Source organism: Mustelus asterias, chromosome 22 (genome assembly GCF_964213995.1).
Source record: "Mustelus asterias chromosome 22, sMusAst1.hap1.1, whole genome shotgun sequence".
Classification (NCBI taxonomy): domain Eukaryota; kingdom Metazoa; phylum Chordata; class Chondrichthyes; order Carcharhiniformes; family Triakidae; genus Mustelus; species Mustelus asterias.
In genome coordinates this window covers 54,541,201-54,551,197 of record NC_135822.1, presented here as the reverse complement: position 1 = coordinate 54,551,197, position 9,997 = coordinate 54,541,201, and positions in this window count along the sequence as shown.

The window sequence follows — 9,997 nt, the reverse complement described above, 5'->3', positions numbered from 1 at the left end:
ACAGCTCCAGGGACCTGTGTTCGATTCCCGGTTTGGGTCACTGTCTGTGCGGAGTCTGCACATTCTCCTCGTGTGTGCGTGGGTTTCCTCCGGGTGCTCCGGTTTCCTCCCACAGTCCAAAGATGTGTCGGTTAGGTTGATTGGCCGTGCTAAAATTGCTCCTTAGTGTCCTGAGATGCGTAGGTTAGAGGGATTAGCGGGTAAATATGTAGGGATATGGGGGTAGGGCCTGGGTGGGATTGTGGTCGGTGCAGACTCGATGGGCCCAATGGCCTCTTTCTGCACTGTAGGGTTTCTATGATTCTATGATTTCTATGATTCTATGATTTCTATGATTCTATGATTTTTATGATTCTATGTGGACTGCAGTGATTCAAGATGGCGGCTCATCACCACCTTCTCAACTATACAAGGCATTGGTGAGGCTGCACCTGGAGTATTGTGCACAGTTTTGGTCCCCTTATTTGAAGAAAGGTGTCGTGGCATTGGAGGCAGTTCAGAGGAGGTTCACTAGATTGATTCCAGAGATGAGGGGGTTTGTCGTATGAAGAGAGATTGAACAGTTTAGGCCGACACTCTCTGGAATTTAGAAGAATGAGGGGAGGTCAAATTGAGGTTTACAAGATGATAAACGGTCTGGATAAAGTAGACGTGGAGCAGATTCTTCCTCTTGTGAGGCATTCTGGGACGAGAGGTCATAGTCTTAGGATAAGGGGCAGCAAATTTAAAACAGAGTTGAGGAGAAACTACTTCTCCCAAAGGGTTGTGAATCTGTGGAATTCGCTGCCCCAAAGTGTGGTGGATGCTGGGACAGTGAGTAAATTTAAGGAGGAGTTAGACAGATTTTTAATTGGTAATGGGTTGAAGGGTTACGGGGGGCAGGCAGGAAAATGAGGATATCAGCCATGATCGAATGATGGAGTGGACTCGATGGGCTGAATGGCCTAATTCTGCTCCTATATCTTATGAACTTATGAGCTCAACAGGCAACTAGGGATGGGCAATAAATGCTGGCCAGCCAGCGACGCCCATGTCCCACGAACAAATAAAAAAAAACTTGCCTCGATGATCGATGAGTATTTACACTTACTTATTTGCACACTTTTTTTCCTGATCTATCTGCAGTGAGTAGAGGCAGCAGACATTCTTTGGGTGGGTTAATTGTTCTGTAAATATGTTTAAAAGATATATGTGCTGCACAGAAAGTGAAAGAAAGATTTAAAAATATTTTTATACAGCTTCGTCATCACAGAATAATTCCAGTAAAAGGTGTGTTGATATATAACAAAGTTATGTATCAAAGAGACACATTGTCTGGAGTATGTTTGGATTCTGGATTTTGCTTTGTATTTTAAACAGTGTTATTTCTCCCAATTTTAAGAGTCTCCCAGATTTGATCCTTATCAGATATAGAGCAGAATGAGTTGTACATTTACCATGGGAAGCATGCAACTTGGCGAGTTCAAATGCTTTCGGAAAGTGTATTCCTTAAGATGGCAGATGCAAGTCTCCTGTAAGCTGATGTGAAGTCTCTGTCTGATAGATATTGCAGAATCCAGTGCATCTGGAGTCACGTCCCACCACCATTGCTACATCGCACTTTTAACTTGGATTCTTAGAATCGTAGAATCCCTGCAGTGCAGAAGGGGGCCAAGTCTGCACCGACCACAATTCCACCCAGACCCTATCCCCGTAACTTCACACATTTACCCTGCTCGTCCCCCTGACACTAGGGTCAATTTAGCCTGGCCAATCAACCTAACCCGCACATCTGTGAATGGGAGGAAACCGGAGGTCCTGGAGGAAACCCACACAGACACAAGTTTGCACATTCTCCCCGTGTCTGCGTGGGTTTCCTCTGGGTGCTCTAGTTTCCTCCCACATTCTGAAAGACGTGCTGGTTAGGGTGCATTGACCCAAACAGGCGCTGGAATGTGGCGACTAGGGGAAAATTTCACAGTAACTTCATTGCAGTGTTAATGTAAGCCTTACTTGTGACTAATAAGTAAACTTTAACTTTAAAAAAAATGTGCAAACCCCGCACAGACAGTGACCCGAGGCCGGAATCGAACCCGGGTCCCTGGCGCTGTGAGGCAGCAGTGCCAACCACTGGGCCACTGTGCCATAGGCTCAGAGATCATGACAGAAGAGTCAGGCCACATGTAAAATGTACAATTTTTCTGTCCAAACCCTCCTTCTCTCCCTGCCCTTCCCTCCCTCAATCCCCCTCACCCCTCCCCTCAGATCCCTCCTCCCTCCCTCCCTCATCTCCTCGTTGGCAAAGCCAACAGAACCGTTCTGTTGAAGTACAAAATAATGATTGTTGTGTTGAAGAGAGAAAATATATTTTATTGTGAGAAACTTGAAAAGATGAGACAATTAAACAAAATGTCACAGCGCAGCTGCTAAAGTGAAATGTTTAGTTAAATGTTGACATGGTTTCAAAGTTTTGTTTTTATAACAGTTTTATTGATAAATATTTTCCATTAAACTTTACAAAATTCTTCTAATGCTTTATTGAAACATTTAAACAAAATATTTTCATATGAAATTCTACAAATGCTTTATTGAATTATCAAAACACAATAGTTAAATCTGAGATCATTATAAATGAACTAACTGAGGCAGAAGAATACTAATGATCAACACATCTAGATTTCCCATGACCCAAACTCTCCTTCACACAATCTCATGCAATAAGGTGTCCAAATCATTTATTTATTAGTGTCACAAGCAGGCTTACATTAACGCCGCAATGAAGTTACTGTGAAAATCCCCCAGTCGCCACACTCCGGCGCCTGTTCGGGTTACACTGAGGGAGAATTTAGCACCTAACCAGCACATCTTTCGGACTGTGGGAGGAAGCCAGAGCACCCGGAGGAAACTCACGCAGACACGGGGAGAACGTGCAGACTCCGCACAGACAGTGGCCCAAGCCGGGAATTGAAACCGAGTCCCTGGTGCCGTGAGGCAGCAGTGCTAACCACTGTGTCTCCATGCCGCCTGCCTCTCCACTTCAATCATTTGGTGAACAAAGACACCCAGATCCCTCTGTACATCCACACTTCCCAATATATCACCATTTAGATAACACCCTTCCTTTCCCAGATCAGAAGTGACGTTCACGAGGGGTCACGGGCTCAAGGTGAGAGGGACGAGGTATAACTCAGATATCCGACAGCTCCTTGTCACTGACCTGACGTCCTCCACCGAGTAAGGCAGGTTGCGGGCTTTGATAAAGTGGTAGAGCCGAGTGACCCCAGGATGGCACAGGTCATTATGGAGGGCGTTCAAGCGATCCTCCTGCATAGTAGCGCATGTTCCGCGCGAGAGGGCATCCGAGGGCTCATTGAGTTTCCCTGGACGATACATGATATCGTAGTTATAGGTGGAGAGCTCAATTCTCCACTGCAAGATCTTGTCATTCTTGATCTTGCCCCTCTGCGTGTTATTGAACATGAACGCCACGGACCGCTGGTCCGTGATCAGGGTGAACCGCTTCCCCGCCAGGTAATGGCGCCAATGTCTGACGGCCTCCACAATGGCCTGGGCCTCCTTTTCCACCGCTGAATGCCGAATATCGGGACCTTGGAGGGCGCGGGAAAAAAACGCGACGGGCCTGCCTGCCTGGTTTAGTGTGGCGGCCAGGGCGAAATCAGATGCATCGCTTTCCACCTGAAAAGGGATGGATTCGTCTACCGCGTGCATCGTGGCTTTCGCAATGTCGTGTTTCAATTCCTTGAAGGCCAATTGGGCCTCTGGCGTGAGTGGAAAAGTCGTGGACTTAATAAGCGGACGGGCTTTGTCCGCGTAGTTGGGGACCCACTGCGCATAATAGGAGAAGAAGCCTAGGCATCTCCTCAGTGCTTTTGCGCTAGCGGGCAAGGGAAGTTCAGCAAGGGGGCGCATATGGTCGGGATCAGGGCCAATGACCCCGTTTTCCACTACGTATCCCAGGATGGCTAACCGGCGCGTATGGAATACACACTTCTCCCTGTTGTAGGTCAAATTCAGGCGAGATGCAGTGCGTTAAAAGTTCTGGAGATTTGTGTCATGGTCCTGCTGATCACGGCCGCAGATGGTGACATTATCCAGGTACGGGAAGGTAGCCCGCAGCCCGTTCTGGTCCACCATTCGGTCCATAGCACGCTGGAAGACCGAGACCCCATTGGTGACACCAAATGGAACCCTAAGAAACTGATACAGACGACCATCCGCCTCAAAAGCCGTGTAGTGTCGGTCCTCTGGGCGGATGGGGAGTTGGTGGTAGGCGGACCTAAGGTCTATGGTGGAGAACACCCGGTACTGCGCAATCTGATTGACCATATCAGATATGCGCGGGAGAGGATACGCATCCAGCTGCGTATATCGATTAATGGTCTGACTGTAATCAATGACCATCCGGGGTTTGTTCCCGCTCTTAACCACCACAACCTGTGCTCTCCACGGACTAACACTGGGCTGTATGATCCCTTCTTTGAGGAGCCGCTGAACCTCAGATCTGATGAAGATCCGATCTTCAGCGCTGTAACGCCTACTTTTAGTAGCGATGGGCTTGCAGCCTGGTACCTGATTCTTGAATAAAGAGGGTGTGGTGATCTTTAATGTAGAAAGATTGCATGCGGGGCGCTTTGGACAATTTGGAGACTGCAGCTGTTCCCCTACTGTCAGCGAAGGGAGTGGCCCACCGTACTGTAGGATCACACTCTTCATGTGGACCATAAAGTTTAGTCCGAGGAGAATCGGTGCGCAAAGATGCGGCAACACAAGGAGCCTGAATCGCTCGTAAATTGTGTCCTGCACTTTCAGAGTTACCACACAACGTCCTTGAACAGGGACAGACCGGGACCGTGATGCCATAGAGATTGTCTGTTTGGCAGGTTGAACCTGGAGTCCACACCTCTTTACAGTGTCAGGGTGAATAAAGCTCTCAGTGCTCCCGCTGTCAAACAGACAATAAATTGCACGACCATTTACCTCTATGTCCATCATTGAACAGTCAAGCCTGTGGTGCTTAGCCTGGTTCAGGGTGATCGACGCCACCGTTGGCCCTTGAACGTCACTGCAGGCAGCTGAGGTCGATGCTGAGGACCCCTGCTGGTCGCTCCTGGTCGTCGTCGTCCAAAATGGCCGCCCCCATGAATCGCACATGGTTGAGGGCGCCAAGTGTAGCGACTCCCGGTGGTCATCCTCCTCCGACTCCGTCGACTACAATGGCGTCGTCCTGGACTCGCACGTGGACGAACCCCGTGGGTACTTCGACGTCGATGGTGATGATCCCCGTTCTGAAGGGTCACAGGCTGCACTGCCGTTCTTGGGCTTTGATCTGCATACCTTCGCGTAGTGCCCCTTTTAACCACATTGATTACAGACCACCGCTTTAGCAGGACACTTTTGTCGTGGATGCTTGGCTCCTCCGCAGAAGTAGCACCGCGGGCCGCATGGGGCTGCCGCCGTCGTCGGGTCTACATGGGAGCACGCCATAACACTGCACTTCGAGCCCGTGGGGCGAGGAGGGATTTGTGACTGCTCCTGCCACGTTGTCTCCACGTGGTCCTCCGGATACAGGACCAAGCTCTTCGAAGCCGCCTCAAGCATTTCAGCCATTTCCATAGCTTGGGTCAGGTTGAGATTCCCCTTTTCTAGCAGCTTGAGACGGATGTACGAAGACCCTACCCCTGCCACAAACGCATCTCGGGCGAGGTCATACATATACTGATCAGCCGACACAGCTTTGCAGTCGCAGCCCCTGGCAAGCTGCAAGAGCTCATTGGCGTAATCCTCCATGGTTTCGCCCGACTGCCGACGTCGTGTAGCGAGGAGGTAACGAGCGTGGATCTCGTTGGGAGGTTTCGTGTAGCGCTTTTTTAAAAGCTCGAGGGCCCTCGGGTAAGTGGTGGCCGCACGGATCGCGAGGTAGACAGTGTCGCTTACCCTTGCATGGAGGACCCGGAGTCTGTCGTCATCTGTGATGACCGCTGCGGAGGCTGCCAGGTAGTCCTCAAAACACTTCAGCCAGTGGTCGAAGGTGTTAGAGGCGCCCACCGCACGTGGATCCAGCGTCAGACGCTCTGGCTTTAAGATTTGTTCCATACTCTCCTTTCCGTCGAGAGCTTAGTGTTAGGCAATAAAATTGATGCACGTCAATTGAACTCAAGACACGAGGCTTCGGTAACTGAAGGATTTTATTGCCTAACAATGGAACTACTAGAACGTAAGTACACCACCCCAGACTGACGAGGTCCCGCCCGAGCAGGGGGTCTTATACCTCTCCCAGGAGGCGGAGCCCGACTGGGATGTGCCACAACAGTAACAACCACAGGTGTATTAATCCCACCCTAGCCCAACAACAACATTAGAACAATCCCACAGTGTGAACACCCTAACCCAACAACAACATTAGAACAACCCCACAGTGGGAACCAACGATGGTTCAACACAGGCTCAGAGATCATGACAGAAGAGTCAGGCCACATGTAAAATGTACAATTTTTCTGTCCAAACCCTCCTTCTCTCCCTGCCCTTCCCTCCCTCAATCCCCCTCACCCCTCCCCTCAGATCCCTCCTCCCTCCCTCCCTCATCTCCTCGTTGGCAAAGCCAACAGAACCGTTCTGTTGAAGTACAAAATAATGATTGTTGTGTTGAAGAGAGAAAATATATTTTATTGTGAGAAACTTGAAAAGATGAGACAATTAAACAAAATGTCACAGCGCAGCTGCTAAAGTGAAATGTTTAGTTAAATGTTGACATGGTTTCAAAGTTTTGTTTTTATAACAGTTTTATTGATAAATATTTTCCATTAAACTTTACAAAATTCTTCTAATGCTTTATTGAAACATTTAAACAAAATATTTTCATATGAAATTCTACAAATGCTTTATTGAATTATCAAAACACAATAGTTAAATCTGAGATCATTATAAATGAACTAACTGAGGCAGAAGAATACTAATGATCAACACATCTAGATTTCCCATGACCCAAACTCTCCTTCACACAATCTCATGCAATAAGGTGTCCAAATCATTTATTTATTAGTGTCACAAGCAGGCTTACATTAACGCCGCAATGAAGTTACTGTGAAAATCCCCCAGTCGCCACACTCCGGCGCCTGTTCGGGTTACACTGAGGGAGAATTTAGCACCTAACCAGCACATCTTTCGGACTGTGGGAGGAAGCCAGAGCACCCGGAGGAAACTCACGCAGACACGGGGAGAACGTGCAGACTCCGCACAGACAGTGGCCCAAGCCGGGAATTGAAACCGAGTCCCTGGTGCCGTGAGGCAGCAGTGCTAACCACTGTGTCTCCATGCCGCCTGCCTCTCCACTTCAATCATTTGGTGAACAAAGACACCCAGATCCCTCTGTACATCCACACTTCCCAATATATCACCATTTAGATAACACCCTTCCTTTCCCAGATCAGAAGTGACGTTCACGAGGGGTCACGGGCTCAAGGTGAGAGGGACGAGGTATAACTCAGATATCAGAGGGATATTTTTTACACAGAGGGTGGTGGGGGCCTGGAATGCGCTGCCAAGTAGGGTGGTGGAGGCAGGCACGCTGACATCGTTTAAGACTTACCTGGATAGTCACATGAGCAGCCTGGGAATGGAGGGATACAAACGATTGGTCTAGTTGGACCAAGGAGCGACACAGGCTTGGAGGGCCGAAGGGCCTGATTCCTGTGGTGTACTGATCTTTGTTCTTTGTTCTTTCTGTATTTCCCACCCAAGTGGATAACTTCAAGCGTTGTACTGCAGCCTCCTTGTGTTTGCCCACTCACTCAACTTGTCTAACTCATCCTGAAACCTCCTTGCTTCCTCCTCACCACTCGCGGTTCCGCCGGGTTTGTGTCAGCAGCAAACTTGGAAATGTTGCATTTGGTTCCTTCATCAAAGTCATAGAGGTTTACAGCATGGAAACAGGCCCTTCGGCCCAAATTGTCCATGCCACCCTTTTTCTTACCTATCACGTACATCTTTTCGGAACTGCCCGTTTTTTTTGATTTGATTTGATTTAGTATTGTCACATGTACTGGGACACAGTGAAAAGTATTGTTTGATTCATTATTGTCACATGTCCTGGGATACAGTGAAAAGTATTATTTGATTTATTATTGTCACATGTATTGGGATACAGTGAAAAGTATTATTTGATTTATTATTGTCACATGTACTGGGATACAGTGAAAAATATTGTTTGATTTATTATTGTCACATGTACTGGGATACAGTGAAAAGTATTGTTTCTTGCGCGCTATACAGACAAAGCATACCATTCATAGAATACACAGGGGAGAAGGAAAGGAGAGAGTGCAGTCAGAGCTGGGGTGTAGAGAAAGATCAACTTAATGCAAGATAAGTCCATTCTAAAGTCTGACAGCAGCAGGGAAGAAGCTGTTCTTGAGTTGGTTGAGACTTTTGTATATTTTTCCCAATGGAAGAAGGTATGTCCGGGATGTGTGGGGTCCTTGATTATGCTGGCTGCTTTTCTGAGGTAGCGGGAAGTGTAGAAGGAGTCAATGGATGGGAGGCTGGTTTGCGTGATGGACTGGGCTACATTCACAACCCTTTGTAGTTACTTGCGGTCTTGGGCAGAGCAGGAGCCATACCAAGCTGTGATACATCCGGAAAGGATACTTTCTATGGTGCATCTGTAAAAGCTGGCGAGAGTCATAGCGGACATGCCAATTTTCCTTCACCTCGTGAAAAAGTAGATGTGTTGGTTGGCTTTCTTAAGTATATCGTCGACATAGAGGGACCAGGACAGGTTGTTAGTGATCTAGACACCGAGAAACCTGAAACTCTCGACCATTTCTACTTCATCCCCATTGATGTAGACAGGGGCACGTTCTCCACTACACTTCCTGAAGTTGATGACAATCTCCTTCGTTTTGTTGATATTGAGGGAGAGATTATTGTTGTCGATGGTGCTCAGCTTCTTGAGCGTTGTTGGAGCTGTACCCATCCAGACAAGTGGAGAGTATTCCATCACAGCCCTGACTGTCCTTGGAGATGGTGGACAGACATTGGGGGAGTCAGCAGGTGAGTTCCCAGCCTCTCACCTGCTCCGGTAGCCACTGTATTCATATGGCTGCGTCCCAGTTCAGTTTCTGGTCAGTGGTTAACCCCCGAGGGTGTTGATAGTCGAGGATTCAGCAATGGTATTGCCATTGAATATCCAGTACAAATTGCTGTGGGTGTTTGAGATTTGGTGCGGCTGCTCAGATCTGATGAGTGCAAGATGAAAAACTTCAAAGGGATGTGTATTTTTTTGTCAGCGGTACTGAAATTCGGCACTGCTAAGTGACAACCTCGGGTGGCTTGTATGAGTCCTTCATCAGCGAGATCTGTGTTCAGAGAGACAGTTGGATACCTGATAACATTTCATGTTGCTAAGGATGCGATTATTTGCACAAGGTACTCTATAGACAGGAGAGTCAAACATTGCCAATCTGATTGCTCCCAATAAAAGCGGGCGCATCACCCCAGACAGCTGCGTTAAACAGTGATGCCGCCAATGGATTTACGGGAAACTCGAGGTTCAGCGTTGGGTGAGGTGCCACCTTAAATAAAGAGCTCCCACTGTTCAAGTTATCAAGCCAATCTTGTTGTTCTTATCCCTTAGTCCACAGGGGCATACATTATATGCCAAAGCAACCCCGCTTAATTAACATCTCTTTTGCCACCTTTACCATTCTCTCCCCATCTCCAATGGACAATGGCAGCAGTGTGTATCATCTACAATGCAGCCAGTTAGTAAGAATCCTTTGATTTCTACCGGCTAGAAGGACAAGGGCAGCAGGCACATGGGAACACCATTACCTGCAAAGTCCCGTCCAAGCCATACACCATCCCTGACATCTCTTCAAGGTGAATGGATCAAAAATCTCTCCCTCGTAGCTGTGGGTGTACCCACAACATATGGACTGTCAGAAGGCCAGCCTGACATGCTGCCAATCTCAGCTCTGAAATGTGAACTTTACCCTCGCCT